This window comes from Protomyctophum bolini, assembly GCF_963924005.1.
Source record: "Protomyctophum bolini genome assembly, chromosome: 9".
NCBI classification, from domain to species: Eukaryota; Metazoa; Chordata; class Actinopteri; order Myctophiformes; family Myctophidae; genus Protomyctophum; species Protomyctophum bolini.
Window position 1 is genome coordinate 15,942,517 of NC_137870.1, and position 25,970 is coordinate 15,968,486.

General features: G+C 34.4%; 1 protein-coding gene across 2 annotated transcripts in view; it reads right to left on the reverse strand.

Moving 5' to 3' along the window:
• The window catches only part of pdgfd (platelet derived growth factor d), a 137,804-nt gene that overhangs the window by 39,108 nt on the left and 72,726 nt on the right, over nt 1-25,970 (reverse strand). The window lies entirely within an intron of this gene.

The window sequence follows — 25,970 nt, forward strand, 5'->3', positions numbered from 1 at the left end:
GACCGTGGGCTATAGCCCATATCATACGGCATACTATAGCGCGCAGTTTTTCATCATTTTTGAAGATTTGAAAAAAATGACGAAATGACAAAAACGATGGGTTATAGCCCATGTTTTTTGAAATTTTGAAAAAAAAAGTTAGCCTTGTTTCTCATCATTTTGGACCGTGGGCTATAGCCCATATCATACGGCATACTATAGCGCGCCGTTTTTCATCATTTTTGAGGATTTGAAAAAAATGACGAAATGACAAAAACGATGGGTTATAGCCCATGTTTTTTGAAATTTTGAAAAAAAAAGTTAGCCTTGTTTCTCATCATTTTGGAACGTGGGCTATAGCCCATATCATACGGCATACTATAGCGCGCAGTTTTTCATCATTTTTGAAGATTTGAAAAAAATGACGAAATGACAAAAACGATGGGTTATAGCCCATGTTTTTTGAAATTTTGAAAAAAAAAGTTATCCTCGTTTCTCATCATTTTGGACCATGGGCTATAGTCCATATCGTACGGTATACTATAGCGCGCCGTTTTTCATCATTTTTGAGGATTTGGAAAAAATTAAAAAATGACAAAAACGATGGGTTATAGCCCATGTTTTTGAAATTTTGGAAAAAAAAGTTAGCCTTGTTTCTCATCATTTTGGACCGTGGGCTATAGCCCATATCATACGGCATACTATAGCGCGCAGTTTTTCATCATTTTTGAAGATTTGAAAAAAATTACGAAATGACAAAAACGATGGGTTATAGCCCATGTTTTTTGAAATTTTGAAAAAAAAAGTTAGCCTTGTTTCTCATCATTTTGGACCGTGGGCTATAGCCCATATCATACGGCATACTATAGCGCGCAGTTTTTCATCATTTTTGAAGATTTGAAAAAAATGACAAAATGACAAAAACGATGGGTTATAGCCCATGTTTTTGAAATTTTGAAAAAAAAGTTAGCCTCGTTTCTCATCATTTTGGACCATGGGCTATAGTCCATATCGTACGGCATACTATAGCGCGCCGTTTTTCATCATTTTTGAGGATTTGAAAAAAATGAAAAAATGACAAAAACGATGGGTTATAGCCCATGTTTTTTGAAATTTTGAAAAAAAAAGTTAGCCTTGTTTCTCATCATTTTGGACCGTGGGCTATAGCCCATATCATACGGCATACTATAGCGCGCAGTTTTTCATCATTTTTGAAGATTTGAAAAAAATGACGAAATGACAAAAACGATGGGTTATAGCCCATGTTTTTTGAAATTTTGAAAAAAAAAGTTAGCCTTGTTTCTCATCATTTTGGACCGTGGGCTATAGCCCATATCATACGGCATACTATAGCGCGCAGTTTTTCATCATTTTTGAAGATTTGAAAAAAATGACGAAATGACAAAAACGATGGGTTATAGCCCATGTTTTTTGAAATTTTGAAAAAAAAAGTTAGCCTTGTTTCTCATCATTTTGGACCGTGGGCTATAGCCCATATCATACGGCATACTATAGCGCGCAGTTTTTCATCATTTTTGAAGATTTGAAAAAAATGACGAAATGACAAAAACGATGGGTTATAGCCCATGTTTTTTGAAATTTTGAAAAAAAAAGTTATCCTCGTTTCTCATCATTTTGGACCATGGGCTATAGTCCATATCGTACGGCATACTATAGCGCGCCGTTTTTCATCATTTTTGAGGATTTGAAAAAAATGAAAAAATGACAAAAACGATGGGTTATAGCCCATGTTTTTTGAAATTTTGAAAAAAAAAGTTAGCCTCGTTTCTCATCATTTTGGTCCATGGGCTATAGTCCATATCGTACGGCATACTATAGCGCGCAGTTTTTCATCATTTTTGAAGATTTAAAAAAAATGACGAAATGACAAAAACGATGGGTTATAGCCCATGTTTTTTGAAATTTTGAAAAAAAAAGTTAGCCTTGTTTCTCATCATTTTGGACCGTGGGCTATAGCCCATATCATACGGCATACTATAGCGCGCAGTTTTTCATCATTTTTGAAGATTTGAAAAAAATGACGAAATGACAAAAACGATGGGTTATATAGCCCATGTTTTTTGAAATTTTGAAAAAAAAAGTTAGCCTTGTTTCTCATCATTTTGGACCGTGGGCTATAGCCCATATCATACGGCATACTATAGCGCGCAGTTTTTCATCATTTTTGAAGATTTGAAAAAAATGACGAAATGACAAAAACGATGGGTTATAGCCCATGTTTTTTGAAATTTTGAAAAAAAAAGTTAGCCTTGTTTCTCATCATTTTGGACCGTGGGCTATAGCCCATATCATACGGCATACTATAGCGCGCAGTTTTTCATCATTTTTGAAGATTTGAAAAAAATGACGAAATGACAAAAACGATGGGTTATAGCCCATGTTTTTTGAAATTTTGAAAAAAAACAGTTATCCTCGTTTCTCATCATTTTGGACCATGGGCTATAGTCCATATCGTACGGCATACTATAGCGCGCCGTTTTTCATCATTTTTGAGGATTTGAAAAAAATGAAAAAATGACAAAAACGATGGGTTATAGCCCATGTTTTTTGAAATTTTGAAAAAAAAAGTTAGCCTCGTTTCTCATCATTTTGGACCATGGGCTATAGTCCATATCGTACGGCATACTATAGCGCGCAGTTTTTCATCATTTTTGAAGATTTAAAAAAAATGACGAAATGACAAAAACGATGGGTTATAGCCCATGTTTTTTGAAATTTTGAAAAAAAAAGTTAGCCTTGTTTCTCATCATTTTGGACCGTGGGCTATAGCCCATATCATACGGCATACTATAGCACGCAGTTTTTCATCATTTTTGAAGATTTGAAAAAAATGACGAAATGACAAAAACGATGGGTTATAGCCCATGTTTTTTGAAATTTTGAAAAAAAAAGTTAGCCTTGTTTCTCATCATTTTGGACCGTGGGCTATAGCCCATATCATACGGCATACTATAGCGCGCGGTTTTTCATCATTTTTGAAGATTTGAAAAAAATGACGAAATGACAAAAACGATGGGTTATAGCCCATGTTTTTTGAAATTTTGAAAAAAAAAGTTAGCCTTGTTTCTCATCATTTTGGACCGTGGGCTATAGCCCATATCATACGGCATACTATAGCGCGCAGTTTTTCATCATTTTTGAGGATTTGAAAAAAATGACGAAATGACAAAAACGATGGGTTATAGCCCATGTTTTTTGAAATTTTGAAAAAAAAAGTTAGCCTCGTTTCTCATCATTTTGGACCATGGGCTATAGTCCATATCGTACGGCATACTATAGCGCGCCGTTTTTCATCATTTTTGAGGATTTGAAAAAAATGAAAAAATGACAAAAACGATGGGTTATAGCCCATGTTTTTTGAAATTTTGAAAAAAAAAGTTAGCCTTGTTTCTCATCATTTTGGACCGTGGGCTATAGCCCATATCATACGGCATACTATAGCGCGCCGTTTTTCTACATTTTTGAGGATTTGAAAAAAATGACGAAATGACAAAAACGATGGGTTATAGCCCATGTTTTTTGAAATTTTGAAAAAAAAAAGTTATCCTCGTTTCTCATCATTTTGGACCATGGGCTATAGTCCATATCGTACGGCATACTATAGCGCGCCGTTTTTCATCATTTTTGAGGATTTGAAAAAAATGACGAAATGACAAAAACGATGGGTTATAGCCCATGTTTTTTGAAATTTTGAAAAAAAAAGTTATCCTTGTTTCTCATCATTTTGGACCGTGGGCTATAGCCCATATCATACGGCATACTATAGCGCGCAGTTTTTCATTATTTTTGAAGATTTGAAAAAAATGACGAAATGACAAAAACGATGGGTTATAGCCCATGTTTTTTGAAATTTTGAAAAAAAAAGTTAGCCTTGTTTCTCATCATTTTGGACCGTGGGCTATAGCCCATATCATACGGCATACTATAGCGCGCAGTTTTTCATCATTTTTGAAGATTTGAAAAAAATGACGAAATGACAAAAACGATGGGTTATAGCCCATGTTTTTTGAAATTTTGAAAAAGAAAGTTAGCCTTGTTTCTCATCATTTTGGACCGTGGGCTATAGCCCATATCATACGGCATACTATAGCGCGCAGTTTTTCATCATTTTTGAAGATTTGAAAAAATGACGAAATGACAAAAACGATGGGTTATAGCCCATGTTTTTTGAAATTTTGAAAAAAAAAGTTATCCTCGTTTCTCATCATTTTGGACCATGGGCTATAGTCCATATCGTACGGCATACTATAGCGCGCCGTTTTTCATCATTTTTGAGGATTTGAAAAAAATGAAAAAATGACAAAAACGATGGGTTATAGCCCATGTTTTTTGAAATTTTGAAAAAAAAAGTTAGCCTTGTTTCTCATCATTTTGGACCGTGGGCTATAGCCCATATCATACGGCATACTATAGCGCGCAGTTTTTCATCATTTTTGAAGATTTGAAAAAAATGACGAAATGACAAAAACGATGGGTTATAGCCCATGTTTTTTGAAATTTTGAAACAAAAAGTTAGCCTTGTTTCTCATCATTTTGGACCGTGGGCTATAGCCCATATCATACGGCATACTATAGCGCGCAGTTTTTCATCATTTTTGAAGATTTGAAAAAAATGACGAAATGACAAAAACGATGGGTTATAGCCCATGTTTTTTGAAATTTTGAAAAAAAAAGTTATCCTCGTTTCTCATCATTTTGGACCATGGGCTATAGTCCATATCGTACGGCATACTATAGCGCGCCGTTTTTCATCATTTTTGAGGATTTGAAAAAAATGACGAAATGACAAAAACGATGGGTTATAGCCCATGTTTTTTGAAATTTTGAAAAAAAAAGTTATCCTTGTTTCTCATCATTTTTGACCGTGGGCTATAGCCCATATCATACGGCATACTATAGCGCGCAGTTTTTCATTATTTTTGAAGATTTGAAAAAAATGACGAAATGACAAAAACGATGGGTTATAGCCCATGTTTTTTGAAATTTTGAAAAAAAAAGTTAGCCTTGTTTCTCATCATTTTGGACCGTGGGCTATAGCCCATATCATACGGCATACTATAGCGCGCAGTTTTTCATCATTTTTGAAGATTTGAAAAAAATGACGAAATGACAAAAACGATGGGTTATAGCCCATGTTTTTTGAAATTTTGAAAAAAAAAGTTAGCCTTGTTTCTCATCATTTTGGACCGTGGGCTATAGCCCATATCATACGGCATACTATAGCGCGCAGTTTTTCATCATTTTTGAAGATTTGAAAAAATGACGAAATGACAAAAACGATGGGTTATAGCCCATGTTTTTTGAAATTTTGAAAAAAAAAGTTATCCTCGTTTCTCATCATTTTGGACCATGGGCTATAGTCCATATCGTACGGCATACTATAGCGCACCGTTTTTCATCATTTTTGAGGATTTGAAAAAAATGAAAAAATGACAAAAACGATGGGTTATAGCCCATGTTTTTTGAAATTTTGAAAAAAAAAGTTAGCCTTGTTTCTCATCATTTTGGACCGTGGGCTATAGCCCATATCATACGGCATACTATAGCGCGCAGTTTTTCATCATTTTTGAAGATTTGAAAAAAATGACGAAATGACAAAAACGATGGGTTATAGCCCATGTTTTTTGAAATTTTGAAACAAAAAGTTAGCCTTGTTTCTCATCATTTTGGACCGTGGGCTATAGCCCATATCATACGGCATACTATAGCGCGCAGTTTTTCATCATTTTTGAAGATTTGAAAAAAATGACGAAATGACAAAAACGATGGGTTATAGCCCATGTTTTTTGAAATTTTGAAAAAAAAAGTTATCCTCGTTTCTCATCATTTTGGACCATGGGCTATAGTCCATATCGTACGGCATACTATAGCGCGCCGTTTTTCATCATTTTTGAGGATTTGAAAAAAATGAAAAAATGACAAAAACGATGGGTTATAGCCCATGTTTTTTGAAATTTTGAAAAAAAAAGTTAGCCTTGTTTCTCAACATTTTGGACCGTGGGCTATAGCCCATATCATACGGCATACTATAGCGCGCCGTTTTTCTACATTTTTGAGGATTTGAAAAAAATGACGAAATGACAAAAACGATGGGTTATAGCCCATGTTTTTTGAAATTTTGAAAAAAAAAGTTATCCTCGTTTCTCATCATTTTGGACCATGGGCTATAGTCCATATCGTACGGCATACTATAGCGCGCCGTTTTTCATCATTTTTGAGGATTTGAAAAAAATGACGAAATGACAAAAACGATGGGTTATAGCCCATGTTTTTTGAAATTTTGAAAAAAAAAGTTAGCCTTGTTTCTCATCATTTTGGACCGTGGGCTATAGCCCATATCATACGGCATACTATAGCGCGCAGTTTTTCATTATTTTTGAAGATTTGAAAAAAATGACGAAATGACAAAAACGATGGGTTATAGCCCATGTTTTTTGAAATTTTGAAAAAAGAAAGTTAGCCTTGTTTCTCATCATTTTGGACCGTGGGCTATAGCCCATATCATACGGCATACTATAGCGCGCAGTTTTTCATCATTTTTGAAGATTTGAAAAAAATGACGAAATGACAAAAACGATGGGTTATAGCCCATGTTTTTAGAAATTTTGAAAAAAAAAGTTAGCCTTGTTTCTCATCATTTTGGACCGTGGGCTATAGCCCATATCATACGGCATACTATAGCGCGCAGTTTTTCATCATTTTTGAAGATTTGAAAAAATGACGAAATGACAAAAACGATGGGTTATAGCCCATGTTTTTTGAAATTTTGAAAAAAAAAGTTATCCTCGTTTCTCATCATTTTGGACCATGGGCTATAGTCCATATCGTACGGCATACTATAGCGCGCCGTTTTTCATCATTTTTGAGGATTTGAAAAAAATGAAAAAATGACAAAAACGATGGGTTATAGCCCATGTTTTTTGAAATTTTGAAAAAAAAAGTTAGTCTTGTTTCTCATCATTTTGGACCGTGGGCTATAGCCCATATCATACGGCATACTATAGCGCGCAGTTTTTCATCATTTTTGAAGATTTGAAAAAAATGACGAAATGACAAAAACGATGGGTTATAGCCCATGTTTTTTGAAATTTTGAAACAAAAAGTTAGCCTTGTTTCTCATCATTTTGGACCGTGGGCTATAGCCCATATCATACGGCATACTATAGCGCGCAGTTTTTCATCATTTTTGAAGATTTGAAAAAAATGACGAAATGACAAAAACGATGGGTTATAGCCCATGTTTTTAGAAATTTTGAAAAAAAAAGTTATCCTCGTTTCTCATCATTTTGGACCGTGGGCTATAGCCCATATCATACGGCATACTATAGCGCGCAGTTTTTCATCATTTTTGAAGATTTGAAAAAATGACGAAATGACAAAAACGATGGGTTATAGCCCATGTTTTTTGAAATTTTGAAAAAAAAAGTTATCCTCGTTTCTCATCATTTTGGACCATGGGCTATAGTCCATATCGTACGGCATACTATAGCGCGCCGTTTTTCATCATTTTTGAGGATTTGAAAAAAATGAAAAAATGACAAAAACGATGGGTTATAGCCCATGTTTTTTGAAATTTTGAAAAAAAAAGTTAGTCTTGTTTCTCATCATTTTGGACCGTGGGCTATAGCCCATATCATACGGCATACTATAGCGCGCAGTTTTTCATCATTTTTGAAGATTTGAAAAAAATGACGAAATGACAAAAACGATGGGTTATAGCCCATGTTTTTTGAAATTTTGAAACAAAAAGTTAGCCTTGTTTCTCATCATTTTGGACCGTGGGCTATAGCCCATATCATACGGCATACTATAGCGCGCAGTTTTTCATCATTTTTGAAGATTTGAAAAAAATGACGAAATGACAAAAACGATGGGTTATAGCCCATGTTTTTTGAAATTTTGAAAAAAAAAGTTAGCCTTGTTTCTCATCATTTTGGACCGTGGGCTATAGCCCATATCATACGGCATACTATAGCGCGCAGTTTTTCATCATTTTTGAAGATTTGAAAAAAATGACGAAATGACAAAAACGATGGGTTATAGCCCATGTTTTTTGAAATTTTGAAAAAAAAAGTTAGCCTTGTTTCTCATCATTTTGGACCGTGGGCTATAGCCCATATCATACGGCATACTATAGCGCGCAGTTTTTCATCATTTTTGAAGATTTGAAAAAAATGACGAAATGACAAAAACGATGGGTTATAGCCCATGTTTTTTGAAATTTTGAAAAAAAAAGTTAGCCTTGTTTCTCATCATTTTGGACCGTGGGCTATAGCCCATATCATACGGCATACTATAGCGCGCAGTTTTTCATCATTTTTGAAGATTTGAAAAAATGACGAAATGACAAAAACGATGGGTTATAGCCCATGTTTTTTGAAATTTTGAAAAAAAAAGTTATCCTCGTTTCTCATCATTTTGGACCATGGGCTATAGTCCATATCGTACGGCATACTATAGCGCGCCGTTTTTCATCATTTTTGAGGATTTGAAAAAAATGAAAAAATGACAAAAACGATGGGTTATAGCCCATGTTTTTTGAAATTTTGAAAAAAAAAGTTAGCCTTGTTTCTCATCATTTTGGACTGTGGGCTATAGCCCATATCATACGGCATACTATAGCGCGCAGTTTTTCATCATTTTTGAAGATTTGAAAAAAATGACGAAATGACAAAAACGATGGGTTATAGCCCATGTTTTTAGAAATTTTGAAACAAAAAGTTAGCCTTGTTTCTCATCATTTTGGACCGTGGGCTATAGCCCATATCATACGGCATACTATAGCGCGCAGTTTTTCATCATTTTTGAAGATTTGAAAAAAATGACGAAATGACAAAAACGATGGGTTATAGCCCATGTTTTTTGAAATTTTGAAAAAAAAAGTTATCCTCGTTTCTCATCATTTTGGCTATAGCCCATATCATACGGCATACTATAGCGCGCAGTTTTTCATCATTTTTGAAGATTTGAAAAAAATGACGAAATGACAAAAACGATGGGTTATAGCCCATGTTTTTTGAAATTTTGAAAAAAAAAGTTAGCCTTGTTTCTCATCATTTTGGACCGTGGGCTATAGCCCATATCATACGGCATACTATAGCGCGCAGTTTTTCATCATTTTTGAAGATTTGAAAAAATGACGAAATGACAAAAACGATGGGTTATAGCCCATGTTTTTTGAAATTTTGAAAAAAAAAGTTATCCTCGTTTCTCATCATTTTGGACCATGGGCTATAGTCCATATCGTACGGCATACTATAGCGCGCCGTTTTTCATCATTTTTGAGGATTTGAAAAAATGACGAAATGACAAAAACGATGGGTTATAGCCCATGTTTTTTGAAATTTTGAAAAAAAAAGTTATCCTCGTTTCTCATCATTTTGGACCATGGGCTATAGTCCATATCGTACGGCATACTATAGCACGCCGTTTTTCATCATTTTTGAGGATTTGAAAAAAATGAAAAAATGACAAAAACGATGGGTTATAGCCCATGTTTTTTGAAATTTTGAAAAAAAAAGTTAGTCTTGTTTCTCATCATTTTGGACCGTGGGCTATAGCCCATATCATACGGCATACTATAGCGCGCAGTTTTTCATCATTTTTGAAGATTTGAAAAAAATGACGAAATGACAAAAACGATGGGTTATAGCCCATGTTTTTTGAAATTTTGAAACAAAAAGTTAGCCTTGTTTCTCATCATTTTGGACCGTGGGCTATAGCCCATATCATACGGCATACTATAGCGCGCAGTTTTTCATCATTTTTGAAGATTTGAAAAAAATGACGAAATGACAAAAACGATGGGTTATAGCCCATGTTTTTTGAAATTTTGAAAAAAAAAGTTAGCCTTGTTTCTCATCATTTTGGACCGTGGGCTATAGCCCATATCATACGGCATACTATAGCGCGCAGTTTTTCATCATTTTTGAAGATTTGAAAAAAATGACGAAATGACAAAAACGATGGGTTATAGCCCATGTTTTTTGAAATTTTGAAACAAAAAGTTAGCCTTGTTTCTCATCATTTTGGACCGTGGGCTATAGCCCATATCATACGGCATACTATAGCGCGCAGTTTTTCATCATTTTTGAAGATTTGAAAAAAATGACGAAATGACAAAAACGATGGGTTATAGCCCATGTTTTTTGAAATTTTGAAAAAAAAAGTTAGCCTTGTTTCTCATCATTTTGGACCGTGGGCTATAGCCCATATCATACGGCATACTATAGCGCGCAGTTTTTCATCATTTTTGAAGATTTGAAAAAAATGACGAAATGACAAAAACGATGGGTTATAGCCCATGTTTTTTGAAATTTTGAAAAAAAAAGTTAGCCTTGTTTCTCATCATTTTGGACCGTGGGCTATAGCCCATATCATACGGCATACTATAGCGCGCAGTTTTTCATCATTTTTGAAGATTTGAAAAAATGACGAAATGACAAAAACGATGGGTTATAGCCCATGTTTTTTGAAATTTTGAAAAAAAAAGTTATCCTCGTTTCTCATCATTTTGGACCATGGGCTATAGTCCATATCGTACGGCATACTATAGCGCGCCGTTTTTCATCATTTTTGAGGATTTGAAAAAAATGAAAAAATGACAAAAACGATGGGTTATAGCCCATGTTTTTTGAAATTTTGAAAAAAAAAGTTAGCCTTGTTTCTCATCATTTTGGACTGTGGGCTATAGCCCATATCATACGGCATACTATAGCGCGCAGTTTTTCATCATTTTTGAAGATTTGAAAAAAATGACGAAATGACAAAAACGATGGGTTATAGCCCATGTTTTTAGAAATTTTGAAACAAAAAGTTAGCCTTGTTTCTCATCATTTTGGACCGTGGGCTATAGCCCATATCATACGGCATACTATAGCGCGCAGTTTTTCATCATTTTTGAAGATTTGAAAAAAATGACGAAATGACAAAAACGATGGGTTATAGCCCATGTTTTTTGAAATTTTGAAAAAAAAAGTTATCCTCGTTTCTCATCATTTTGGCTATAGCCCATATCATACGGCATACTATAGCGCGCAGTTTTTCATCATTTTTGAAGATTTGAAAAAAATGACGAAATGACAAAAACGATGGGTTATAGCCCATGTTTTTTGAAATTTTGAAAAAAAAAGTTAGCCTTGTTTCTCATCATTTTGGACCGTGGGCTATAGCCCATATCATACGGCATACTATAGCGCGCAGTTTTTCATCATTTTTGAAGATTTGAAAAAATGACGAAATGACAAAAACGATGGGTTATAGCCCATGTTTTTTGAAATTTTGAAAAAAAAAGTTATCCTCGTTTCTCATCATTTTGGACCATGGGCTATAGTCCATATCGTACGGCATACTATAGCGCGCCGTTTTTCATCATTTTTGAGGATTTGAAAAAATGACGAAATGACAAAAACGATGGGTTATAGCCCATGTTTTTTGAAATTTTGAAAAAAAAAGTTATCCTCGTTTCTCATCATTTTGGACCATGGGCTATAGTCCATATCGTACGGCATACTATAGCACGCCGTTTTTCATCATTTTTGAGGATTTGAAAAAAATGAAAAAATGACAAAAACGATGGGTTATAGCCCATGTTTTTTGAAATTTTGAAAAAAAAAGTTAGTCTTGTTTCTCATCATTTTGGACCGTGGGCTATAGCCCATATCATACGGCATACTATAGCGCGCAGTTTTTCATCATTTTTGAAGATTTGAAAAAAATGACGAAATGACAAAAACGATGGGTTATAGCCCATGTTTTTTGAAATTTTGAAACAAAAAGTTAGCCTTGTTTCTCATCATTTTGGACCGTGGGCTATAGCCCATATCATACGGCATACTATAGCGCGCAGTTTTTCATCATTTTTGAAGATTTGAAAAAAATGACGAAATGACAAAAACGATGGGTTATAGCCCATGTTTTTTGAAATTTTGAAAAAAAAAGTTATCCTCGTTTCTCATCATTTTGGACCATGGGCTATAGTCCATATCGTACGGCATACTATAGCGCGCCGTTTTTCATCATTTTTGAGGATTTGAAAAAAATGAAAAAATGACAAAAACGATGGGTTATAGCCCATGTTTTTTGAAATTTTGAAAAAAAAAGTTAGCCTTGTTTCTCATCATTTTGGACCGTGGGCTATAGCCCATACATACGGCATACTATAGCGCGCAGTTTTTCATCATTTTTGAAGATTTGAAAAAAATGACGAAATGACAAAAACGATGGGTTATAGCCCATGTTTTTTGAAATTTTGAAAAAAAAAGTTAGCCTTGTTTCTCATCATTTTGGACCGTGGGCTATAGCCCATATCATACGGCATACTATAGCGCGCAGTTTTTCATCATTTTTGAAGATTTGAAAAAAATGACGAAATGACAAAAACGATGGGTTATAGCCCATGTTTTTTGAAATTTTGAAAAAAAAAGTTAGCCTTGTTTCTCATCATTTTGGACCGTGGGCTATAGCCCATATCATACGGCATACTATAGCGCGCAGTTTTTCATCATTTTTGAAGATTTGAAAAAATGACGAAATGACAAAAACGATGGGTTATAGCCCATGTTTTTTGAAATTTTGAAAAAAAAAGTTATCCTCGTTTCTCATCATTTTGGACCATGGGCTATAGTCCATATCGTACGGCATACTATAGCGCGCCGTTTTTCATCATTTTTGAGGATTTGAAAAAAATGACGAAATGACAAAAACGATGGGTTATAGCCCATGTTTTTAGAAATTTTGAAACAAAAAGTTAGCCTTGTTTCTCATCATTTTGGACCGTGGGCTATAGCCCATATCATACGGCATACTATAGCGCGCAGTTTTTCATCATTTTTGAAGATTTGAAAAAAATGACGAAATGACAAAAACGATGGGTTATAGCCCATGTTTTTTGAAATTTTGAAAAAAAAAGTTATCCTCGTTTCTCATCATTTTGGCTATAGCCCATATCATACGGCATACTATAGCGCGCAGTTTTTCATCATTTTTGAAGATTTGAAAAAAATGACGAAATGACAAAAACGATGGGTTATAGCCCATGTTTTTTGAAATTTTGAAAAAAAAAGTTAGCCTTGTTTCTCATCATTTTGGACCGTGGGCTATAGCCCATATCATACGGCATACTATAGCGCGCAGTTTTTCATCATTTTTGAAGATTTGAAAAAATGACGAAATGACAAAAACGATGGGTTATAGCCCATGTTTTTTGAAATTTTGAAAAAAAAAGTTATCCTCGTTTCTCATCATTTTGGACCATGGGCTATAGTCCATATCGTACGGCATACTATAGCGCGCCGTTTTTCATCATTTTTGAGGATTTGAAAAAAATGAAAAAATGACAAAAACGATGGGTTATAGGCCATGTTTTTTGAAATTTTGAAAAAAAAAGTTAGTCTTGTTTCTCATCATTTTGGACCGTGGGCTATAGCCCATATCATACGGCATACTATAGCGCGCAGTTTTTCATCATTTTTGAAGATTTGAAAAAAATGACGAAATGACAAAAACGATGGGTTATAGCCCATGTTTTTTGAAATTTTGAAACAAAAAGTTAGCCTTGTTTCTCATCATTTTGGACCGTGGGCTATAGCCCATATCATACGGCATACTATAGCGCGCAGTTTTTCATCATTTTTGAAGATTTGAAAAAAATGACGAAATGACAAAAACGATGGGTTATAGCCCATGTTTTTAGAAATTTTGAAACAAAAAGTTAGCCTTGTTTCTCATCATTTTGGACCGTGGGCTATAGCCCATATCATACGGCATACTATAGCGCGCAGTTTTTCATCATTTTTGAAGATTTGAAAAAAATGACGAAATGACAAAAACGATGGGTTATAGCCCATGTTTTTTGAAATTTTGAAAAAAAAAGTTATCCTCGTTTCTCATCATTTTGGCTATAGCCCATATCATACGGCATACTATAGCGCGCAGTTTTTCATCATTTTTGAAGATTTGAAAAAAATGACGAAATGACAAAAACGATGGGTTATAGCCCATGTTTTTTGAAATTTTGAAAAAAAAAGTTAGCCTTGTTTCTCATCATTTTGGACCGTGGGCTATAGCCCATATCATACGGCATACTATAGCGCGCAGTTTTTCATCATTTTTGAAGATTTGAAAAAATGACGAAATGACAAAAACGATGGGTTATAGCCCATGTTTTTTGAAATTTTGAAAAAAAAAGTTATCCTCGTTTCTCATCATTTTGGACCATGGGCTATAGTCCATATCGTACGGCATACTATAGCGCGCCGTTTTTCATCATTTTTGAGGATTTGAAAAAATGACGAAATGACAAAAACGATGGGTTATAGCCCATGTTTTTTGAAATTTTGAAAAAAAAAGTTATCCTCGTTTCTCATCATTTTGGACCATGGGCTATAGTCCATATCGTACGGCATACTATAGCACGCCGTTTTTCATCATTTTTGAGGATTTGAAAAAAATGAAAAAATGACAAAAACGATGGGTTATAGCCCATGTTTTTTGAAATTTTGAAAAAAAAAGTTAGTCTTGTTTCTCATCATTTTGGACCGTGGGCTATAGCCCATATCATACGGCATACTATAGCGCGCAGTTTTTCATCATTTTTGAAGATTTGAAAAAAATGACGAAATGACAAAAACGATGGGTTATAGCCCATGTTTTTTGAAATTTTGAAACAAAAAGTTAGCCTTGTTTCTCATCATTTTGGACCGTGGGCTATAGCCCATATCATACGGCATACTATAGCGCGCTGTTTTTCATCATTTTTGAAGATTTGAAAAAAATGACGAAATGACAAAAACGATGGGTTATAGCCCATGTTTTTTGAAATTTTGAAAAAAAAAGTTATCCTCGTTTCTCATCATTTTGGACCATGGGCTATAGTCCATATCGTACGGCATACTATAGCGCGCCGTTTTTCATCATTTTTGAGGATTTGAAAAAAATGAAAAAATGACAAAAACGATGGGTTATAGCCCATGTTTTTTGAAATTTTGAAAAAAAAAGTTAGCCTTGTTTCTCATCATTTTGGACCGTGGGCTATAGCCCATATCATACGGCATACTATAGCGCGCAGTTTTTCATCATTTTTGAAGATTTGAAAAAAATGACGAAATGACAAAAACGATGGGTTATAGCCCATGTTTTTTGAAATTTTGAAAAAAAAAGTTAGCCTTGTTTCTCATCATTTTGGACCGTGGGCTATAGCCCATATCATACGGCATACTATAGCGCGCAGTTTTTCATCATTTTTGAAGATTTGAAAAAAATGACGAAATGACAAAAACGATGGGTTATAGCCCATGTTTTTTGAAATTTTGAAAAAAAAAGTTAGCCTTGTTTCTCATCATTTTGGACCGTGGGCTATAGCCCATATCATACGGCATACTATAGCGCGCAGTTTTTCATCATTTTTGAAGATTTGAAAAAATGACGAAATGACAAAAACGATGGGTTATAGCCCATGTTTTTTGAAATTTTGAAAAAAAAAGTTATCCTCGTTTCTCATCATTTTGGACCATGGGCTATAGTCCATATCGTACGGCATACTATAGCGCGCCGTTTTTCATCATTTTTGAGGATTTGAAAAAAATGAAAAAATGACAAAAACGATGGGTTATAGCCCATGTTTTTTGAAATTTTGAAAAAAAAAGTTAGCCTTGTTTCTCATCATTTTGGACTGTGGGCTATAGCCCATATCATACGGCATACTATAGTGCGCAGTTTTTCATCATTTTTGAAGATTTGAAAAAAATGACGAAATGACAAAAACGATGGGTTATAGCCCATGTTTTTAGAAATTTTGAAACAAAAAGTTAGCCTTGTTTCTCATCATTTTGGACCGTGGGCTATAGCCCATATCATACGGCATACTATAGCGCGCAGTTTTTCATCATTTTTGAAGATTTGAAAAAAATGACGAAATGACAAAAACGATGGGTTATAGCCCATGTTTTTTGAAATTTTGAAAAAAAAAGTTATCCTCGTTTCTCATCATTTTGGCTATAGCCCATATCATACGGCATACTATAGCGCGCAGTTTTTCATCATTTTTGAAGATTTGAAAAAAATGACGAAATGACAAAAACGATGGGTTATAGCCCATGTTTTTTGAAATTTTGAAAAAAAAAGTTAGCCTTGTTTCTCATCATTTTGGACCGTGGGCTATAGCCCATATCATACGGCATACTATAGCGCGCAGTTTTTCATCATTTTTGAAGATTTGAAAAAATGACGAAATGACAAAAACGATGGGTTATAGCCCATGTTTTTTGAAATTTTGAAAAAAAAAGTTATCCTCGTTTCTCATCATTTTGGACCATGGGCTATAGTCCATATCGTACGGCATACTATAGCGCGCCGTTTTTCATCATTTTTGAGGATTTGAAAAAAATGAAAAAATGACAAAAACGATGGGTTATAGCCCATGTTTTTTGAAATTTTGAAAAAAAAAGTTAGCCTTGTTTCTCATCATTTTGGACCGTGGGCTATAGCCCATATCATACGGCATACTATAGCGCGCAGTTTTTCATCATTTTTGAAGATTTGAAAAAAATGACGAAATGACAAAAACGATGGGTTATAGCCCATGTTTTTTGAAATTTTGAAAAAAAAAGTTAGCCTTGTTTCTCATCATTTTGGACCGTGGGCTATAGCCCATATCATACGGCATACTATAGCGCGCAGTTTTTCATCATTTTTGAAGATTTGAAAAAAATGACGAAATGACAAAAACGATGGGTTATAGCCCATGTTTTTTGAAATTTTGAAAAAAAAAGTTAGCCTTGTTTCTCATCATTTTGGACCGTGGGCTATAGCCCATATCATACGGCATACTATAGCGCGCAGTTTTTCATCATTTTTGAAGATTTGAAAAAATGACGAAATGACAAAAACGATGGGTTATAGCCCATGTTTTTTGAAATTTTGAAAAAAAAAGTTATCCTCGTTTCTCATCATTTTGGACCATGGGCTATAGTCCATATCGTACGGCATACTATAGCGCGCCGTTTTTCATCATTTTTGAGGATTTGAAAAAAATGAAAAAATGACAAAAACGATGGGTTATAGCCCATGTTTTTTGAAATTTTGAAAAAAAAAGTTAGCCTTGTTTCTCATCATTTTGGACTGTGGGCTATAGCCCATATCATACGGCATACTATAGTGCGCAGTTTTTCATCATTTTTGAAGATTTGAAAAAAATGACGAAATGACAAAAACGATGGGTTATAGCCCATGTTTTTAGAAATTTTGAAACAAAAAGTTAGCCTTGTTTCTCATCATTTTGGACCGTGGGCTATAGCCCATATCATACGGCATACTATAGCGCGCAGTTTTTCATCATTTTTGAAGATTTGAAAAAAATGACGAAATGACAAAAACGATGGGTTATAGCCCATGTTTTTTGAAATTTTGAAAAAAAAAGTTATCCTCGTTTCTCATCATTTTGGCTATAGCCCATATCATACGGCATACTATAGCGCGCAGTTTTTCATCATTTTTGAAGATTTGAAAAAAATGACGAAATGACAAAAACGATGGGTTATAGCCCATGTTTTTTGAAATTTTGAAAAAAAAAGTTAGCCTTGTTTCTCATCATTTTGGACCGTGGGCTATAGCCCATATCATACGGCATACTATAGCGCGCAGTTTTTCATCATTTTTGAAGATTTGAAAAAATGACGAAATGACAAAAACGATGGGTTATAGCCCATGTTTTTTGAAATTTTGAAAAAAAAAGTTATCCTCGTTTCTCATCATTTTGGACCATGGGCTATAGTCCATATCGTACGGCATACTATAGCGCGCCGTTTTTCATCATTTTTGAGGATTTGAAAAAAATGAAAAAATGACAAAAACGATGGGTTATAGCCCATGTTTTTTGAAATTTTGAAAAAAAAAGTTAGCCTTGTTTCTCATCATTTTGGACCGTGGGCTATAGCCCATATCATACGGCATACTATAGCGCGCAGTTTTTCATCATTTTTGAAGATTTGAAAAAAATGACGAAATGACAAAAACGATGGGTTATAGCCCATGTTTTTTGAAATTTTGAAAAAAAAAGTTAGCCTTGTTTCTCATCATTTTGGACCGTGGGCTATAGCCCATATCATACGGCATACTATAGCGCGCAGTTTTTCATCATTTTTGAAGATTTGAAAAAAATGACGAAATGACAAAAACGATGGGTTATAGCCCATGTTTTTTGAAATTTTGAAAAAAAAAGTTAGCCTTGTTTCTCATCATTTTGGACCGTGGGCTATAGCCCATATCATACGGCATACTATAGCGCGCAGTTTTTCATCATTTTTGAAGATTTGAAAAAATGACGAAATGACAAAAACGATGGGTTATAGCCCATGTTTTTTGAAATTTTGAAAAAAAAAGTTATCCTCGTTTCTCATCATTTTGGACCATGGGCTATAGTCCATATCGTACGGCATACTATAGCGCGCCGTTTTTCATCATTTTTGAGGATTTGAAAAAAATGAAAAAATGACAAAAACGATGGGTTATAGCCCATGTTTTTTGAAATTTTGAAAAAAAAAGTTAGCCTTGTTTCTCATCATTTTGGACTGTGGGCTATAGCCCATATCATACGGCATACTATAGTGCGCAGTTTTTCATCATTTTTGAAGATTTGAAAAAAATGACGAAATGACAAAAACGATGGGTTATAGCCCATGTTTTTAGAAATTTTGAAACAAAAAGTTAGCCTTGTTTCTCATCATTTTGGACCGTGGGCTATAGCCCATATCATACGGCATACTATAGCGCGCAGTTTTTCATCATTTTTGAAGATTTGAAAAAAATGACGAAATGACAAAAACGATGGGTTATAGCCCATGTTTTTTGAAATTTTGAAAAAAAAAGTTATCCTCGTTTCTCATCATTTTGGCTATAGCCCATATCATACGGCATACTATAGCGCGCAGTTTTTCATCATTTTTGAAGATTTGAAAAAAATGACGAAATGACAAAAACGATGGGTTATAGCCCATGTTTTTTGAAATTTTGAAAAAAAAAGTTAGCCTTGTTTCTCATCATTTTGGACCGTGGGCTATAGCCCATATCATACGGCATACTATAGCGCGCAGTTTTTCATCATTTTTGAAGATTTGAAAAAATGACGAAATGACAAAAACGATGGGTTATAGCCCATGTTTTTTGAAATTTTGAAAAAAAAAGTTATCCTCGTTTCTCATCATTTTGGACCATGGGCTATAGTCCATATCGTACGGCATACTATAGCGCGCCGTTTTTCATCATTTTTGAGGATTTGAAAAAAATGAAAAAATGACAAAAACGATGGGTTATAGCCCATGTTTTTTGAAATTTTGGAAAAAAAAGTTAGTCTTGTTTCTCATCATTTTGGACCGTGGGCTATAGCCCATATCATACGGCATACTATAGCGCGCAGTTTTTCATCATTTTTGAAGATTTGAAAAAAATGACGAAATGACAAAAACGATGGGTTATAGCCCATGTTTTTTGAAATTTTGAAACAAAAAGTTAGCCTTGTTTCTCATCATTTTGGACCGTGGGCTATAGCCCATATCATACGGCATACTATAGCGCGCAGTTTTTCATCATTTTTGAAGATTTGAAAAAAAAAATGACGAAATGACAAAAACGATGGGTTATAGCCCATGTTTTTTGAAATTTTGAAAAAAAAGTTATCCTCGTTTCTCATCATTTTGGACCATGGGCTATAGTCCATATCGTACGGCATACTATAGCGCGCCGTTTTTCATCATTTTTGAGGATTTGAAAAAAATGAAAAAATGACAAAAACGATGGGTTATAGCCCATGTTTTTTGAAATTTTGAAAAAAAAAGTTAGCCTTGTTTCTCATCATTTTGGACCGTGGGCTATAGCCCATATCATACGGCATACTATAGCGCGCAGTTTTTCATCATTTTTGAAGATTTGAAAAAAATGACGAAATGACAAAAACGATGGGTTATAGCCCATGTTTTTTGAAATTTTGAAAAAAAAAGTTAGCCTTGTTTCTCATCATTTTGGACCGTGGGCTATAGCCCATATCATACGGCATACTATAGCGCGCAGTTTTTCATCATTTTTGAAGATTTGAAAAAAATGACGAAATGACAAAAACGATGGGTTATAGCCCATGTTTTTTGAAATTTTGAAAAAAAAAGTTAGCCTTGTTTCTCATCATTTTGGACCGTGGGCTATAGCCCATATCATACGGCATACTATAGCGCGCAGTTTTTCATCATTTTTGAAGATTTGAAAAAATGACGAAATGACAAAAACGATGGGTTATAGCCCATGTTTTTTGAAATTTTGAAAAAAAAAGTTATCCTCGTTTCTCATCATTTTGGACCATGGGCTATAGTCCATATCGTACGGCATACTATAGCGCGCCGATTTTCATCATTTTTGAGGATTTGAAAAAAATGAAAAAATGACAAAAACGATGGGTTATAGCCCATGTTTTTTGAAATTTTGAAAAAAAAAGTTAGCCTTGTTTCTCATCATTTTGGACTGTGGGCTATAGCCCATATCATACGGCATACTATAGCGCGCAGTTTTTCATCATTTTTGAAGATTTGAAAAAAATGACGAAATGACAAAAACGATGGGTTATAGCCCATGTTTTTAGAAATTTTGAAACAAAAAGTTAGCCTTGTTTCTCATCATTTTGGACCGTGGGCTATAGCCCATATCATACGGCATACTATAGCGCGCAGTTTTTCATCATTTTTGAAGATTTGAAAAAAATGACGAAATGACAAAAACGATGGGTTATAGCCCATGTTTTTTGAAATTTTGAAAAAAAAAGTTATCCTCGTTTCTCATCATTTTGGACCATGGGCTATAGTCCATATCGTACGGCATACTATAGCGCGCCGTTTTTCATCATTTTTGAGGATTTAAAAAAAATGAAAAAATGACAAAAACGATGGGTTATAGCCCATGTTTTTTGAAATTTTGAAAAAAAAAGTTAGCCTTGTTTCTCATCATTTTGGACTGTGGGCTATAGCCCATATCATACGGCATACTATAGCGCGCAGTTTTTCATCATTTTTGAAGATTTGAAAAAAATGACGAAATGACAAAAACGATGGGTTATAGCCCATGTTTTTAGAAATTTTGAAACAAAAAGTTAGCCTTGTTTCTCATCATTTTGGACCGTGGGCTATAGCCCATATCATACGGCATACTATAGCGCGCAGTTTTTCATCATTTTTGAAGATTTGAAAAAAATGACGAAATGACAAAAACGATGGGTTATAGCCCATGTTTTTTGAAATTTTGAAAAAAAAAGTTATCCTCGTTTCTCATCATTTTGGACCATGGGCTATAGTCCATATCGTACGGCATACTATAGCGCGCCGTTTTTCATCATTTTTGAGGATTTGAAAAAAATGAAAAAATGACAAAAACGATGGGTTATAGCCCATGTTTTTTGAAATTTTGAAATAAAAAGTTAGCCTTGTTTCTCATCATTTTGGACCGTGGGCTATAGCCCATATCATACGGCATACTATAGCGCGCAGTTTTTCATCATTTTTGAAGATTTGAAAAAAATGACGAAATGACAAAAACGATGGGTTATAGCCCATGTTTTTTGAAATTTTGAAAAAAAAAGTTAGCCTCGTTTCTCATCATTTTGGACCGTGGGCTATAGCCCATATCGTACGGCATACTATAGCGCGCCGTTTTTCATCATTTTTGAGGATTTGAAAAAAATGACGAAATGACAAAAACGATGGGTTATAGCCCATGTTTTTTGAAATTTTGAAAAAAAAAGTTATCCTCGTTTCTCATCATTTTGGACCATGGGCTATAGTCCATATCGTACGGCATACTATAGCGCGCCGTTTTTCATCATTTTTGAGGATTTGAAAAAAATGAAAAAATGACAAAAACGATGGGTTATAGCCCATGTTTTTTGAAATTTTGAAAAAAAAAGTTAGCCTTGTTTCTCATCATTTTGGACCGTGGGCTATAGCCCATATCATACGGCATACTATAGCGCGCAGTTTTTCATCATTTTTGAAGATTTGAAAAAAATGACGAAATGACAAAAACGATGGGTTATAGCCCATGTTTTTTGAAATTTTGAAAAAAAAAGTTAGCCTTGTTTCTCATCATTTTGGACCGTGGGCTATAGCCCATATCATACGGCATACTATAGCGCGCAGTTTTTCATCATTTTTGAAGATTTGAAAAAAATGACGAAATGACAAAAACGATGGGTTATAGCCCATGTTTTTTGAAATTTTGAAAAAAAAAGTTAGCCTTGTTTCTCATCATTTTGGACCGTGGGCTATAGCCCATATCATACGGCATACTATAGCGCGCAGTTTTTCATCATTTTTGAAGATTTGAAAAAATGACGAAATGACAAAAACGATGGGTTATAGCCCATGTTTTTTGAAATTTTGAAAAAAAAAGTTATCCTCGTTTCTCATCATTTTGGACCATGGGCTATAGTCCATATCGTACGGCATACTATAGCGCGCCGATTTTCATCATTTTTGAGGATTTGAAAAAAATGAAAAAATGACAAAAACGATGGGTTATAGCCCATGTTTTTTGAAATTTTGAAAAAAAAAGTTAGCCTTGTTTCTCATCATTTTGGACTGTGGGCTATAGCCCATATCATACGGCATACTATAGCGCGCAGTTTTTCATCATTTTTGAAGATTTGAAAAAAATGACGAAATGACAAAAACGATGGGTTATAGCCCATGTTTTTAGAAATTTTGAAACAAAAAGTTAGCCTTGTTTCTCATCATTTTGGACCGTGGGCTATAGCCCATATCATACGGCATACTATAGCGCGCAGTTTTTCATCATTTTTGAAGATTTGAAAAAAATGACGAAATGACAAAAACGATGGGTTATAGCCCATGTTTTTTGAAATTTTGAAAAAAAAAGTTATCCTCGTTTCTCATCATTTTGGCTATAGCCCATATCATACGGCATACTATAGCGCGCAGTTTTTCATCATTTTTGAAGATTTGAAAAAAATGACGAAATGACAAAAACGATGGGTTATAGCCCATGTTTTTTGAAATTTTGAAAAAAAAAGTTAGCCTCGTTTCTCATCATTTTGGACCGTGGGCTATAGCCCATATCGTACGGCATACTATAGCGCGCCGTTTTTCATCATTTTTGAGGATTTGAAAAAAATGACGAAATGACAAAAACGATGGGTTATAGCCCATGTTTTTTGAAATTTTGAAAAAAAAAGTTATCCTCGTTTCTCATCATTTTGGACCATGGGCTATAGTCCATATCGTACGGCATACTATAGCGCGCCGTTTTTCATCATTTTTGAGGATTTAAAAAAAATGAAAAAATTACAAAAACGATGGGTTATAGCCCATGTTTTTTGAAATTTTGAAAAAAAAAGTTAGCCTTGTTTCTCATCATTTTGGACTGTGGGCTATAGCCCATATCATACGGCATACTATAGCGCGCAGTTTTTCATCATTTTTGAAGATTTGAAAAAAATGACGAAATGACAAAAACGATGGGTTATAGCCCATGTTTTTAGAAATTTTGAAACAAAAAGTTAGCCTTGTTTCTCATCATTTTGGACCGTGGGCTATAGCCCATATCATACGGCATACTATAGCGCGCAGTTTTTCATCATTTTTGAAGATTTGAAAAAAATGACGAAATGACAAAAACGATGGGTTATAGCCCATGTTTTTTGAAATTTTGAAAAAAAAAGTTATCCTCGTTTCTCATCATTTTGGACCATGGGCTATAGTCCATATCGTACGGCATACTATAGCGCGCCGTTTTTCATCATTTTTGAGGATTTGAAAAAAATGAAAAAATGACAAAAACGATGGGTTATAGCCCATGTTTTTTGAAATTTTGAAAAAAAAAGTTAGCCTTGTTTCTCATCATTTTGGACCGTGGGCTATAGCCCATATCATACGGCATACTATAGCGCGCAGTTTTTCATCATTTTTGAAGATTTGAAAAAAATGACGAAATGACAAAAACGATGGGTTATAGCCCATGTTTTTTGAAATTTTGAAAAAAAAAGTTAGCCTCGTTTCTCATCATTTTGGACCGTGGGCTATAACCCATATCGTACGGCATACTATAGCGCGCCGTTTTTCATCATTTTTGAGGATTTGAAAAAAATGACGAAATGACAAAAACGATGGGTTATAGCCCATGTTTTTTGAAATTTTGAAAAAAAAAGTTATCCTCGTTTCTCATCATTTTGGACCATGGGCTATAGTCCATATCGTACGGCATACTATAGCGCGCCGTTTTTCATCATTTTTGAGGATTTGAAAAAAATGAAAAAATGACAAAAACGATGGGTTATAGCCCATGTTTTTTGAAATTTTGAAAAAGAAAGTTAGCCTTGTTTCTCATCATTTTGGACCGTGGGCTATAGCCCATATCATACGGCATACTATAGCGCGCAGTTTTTCATTATTTTTGAAGATTTGAAAAAAATGACGAAATGACAAAAACGATGGGTTATAGCCCATGTTTTTTGAAATTTTGAAAAAAAAAGTTAGCCTTGTTTCTCATCATTTTGGACCGTGGGCTATAGCCCATATCATACGGCATACTATAGCGCGCAGTTTTTCATCATTTTTGAAGATTTGAAAAAATTTACGAAATGACGAAAACGATGGGTTATAGCCCATGTTTTTTGAAATTTTGAAAAAAAAAGTTAGCCTTGTTTCTCATCATTTTGGTCCGTGGGCTATAGCCCATATCATACGGCATACTATAGCGCGCAGTTTTTCATCATTTTTGAAGATTTGAAAAAATGACGAAATGACAAAAACGATGGGTTATAGCCCATGTTTTTTGAAATTTTGAAAAAAAAAGTTATCCTCGTTTCTCATCATTTTGGACCATGGGCTATAGTCCATATCGTACGGCATACTATAGCGCGCCGTTTTTCATCATTTTTGAGGATTTGAAAAAAATGAAAAAATGACAAAAACGATGGGTTATAGCCCATGTTTTTTGAAATTTTGAAATAAAAAGTTAGCCTTGTTTCTCATCATTTTGGACCGTGGGCTATAGCCCATATCATACGGCATACTATAGCGCGCAGTTTTTCATCATTTTTGAAGATTTGAAAAAAATGACGAAATGACAAAAACGATGGGTTATAGCCCATGTTTTTTGAAATTTTGAAAAAAAAAGTTAGCCTCGTTTCTCATCATTTTGGACCGTGGGCTATAGCCCATATCGTACGGCATACTATAGCGCGCCGTTTTTCATCATTTTTGAGGATTTGAAAAAAATGACGAAATGACAAAAACGATGGGTTATAGCCCATGTTTTTTGAAATTTTGAAAAAAAAAGTTATCCTCGTTTCTCATCATTTTGGACCATGGGCTATAGTCCATATCGTACGGCATACTATAGCGCGCCGTTTTTCATCATTTTTGAGGATTTGAAAAAAATGAAAAAATGACAAAAACGATGGGTTATAGCCCATGTTTTTTGAAATTTTGAAAAAAAAAGTTAGCCTTGTTTCTCATCATTTTGGACCGTGGGCTATAGCCCATATCATACGGCATACTATAGCGCGCAGTTTTTCATCATTTTTGAAGATTTGAAAAAAATGACGAAATGACAAAAACGATGGGTTATAGCCCATGTTTTTTGAAATTTTGAAAAAAAAAGTTAGCCTTGTTTCTCATCATTTTGGACCGTGGGCTATAGCCCATATCATACGGCATACTATAGCGCGCAGTTTTTCATCATTTTTGAAGATTTGAAAAAAATGACGAAATGACAAAAACGATGGGTTATAGCCCATGTTTTTTGAAATTTTGAAAAAAAAAGTTAGCCTTGTTTCTCATCATTTTGGACCGTGGGCTATAGCCCATATCATACGGCATACTATAGCGCGCAGTTTTTCATCATTTTTGAAGATTTGAAAAAATGACGAAATGACAAAAACGATGGGTTATAGCCCATGTTTTTTGAAATTTTGAAAAAAA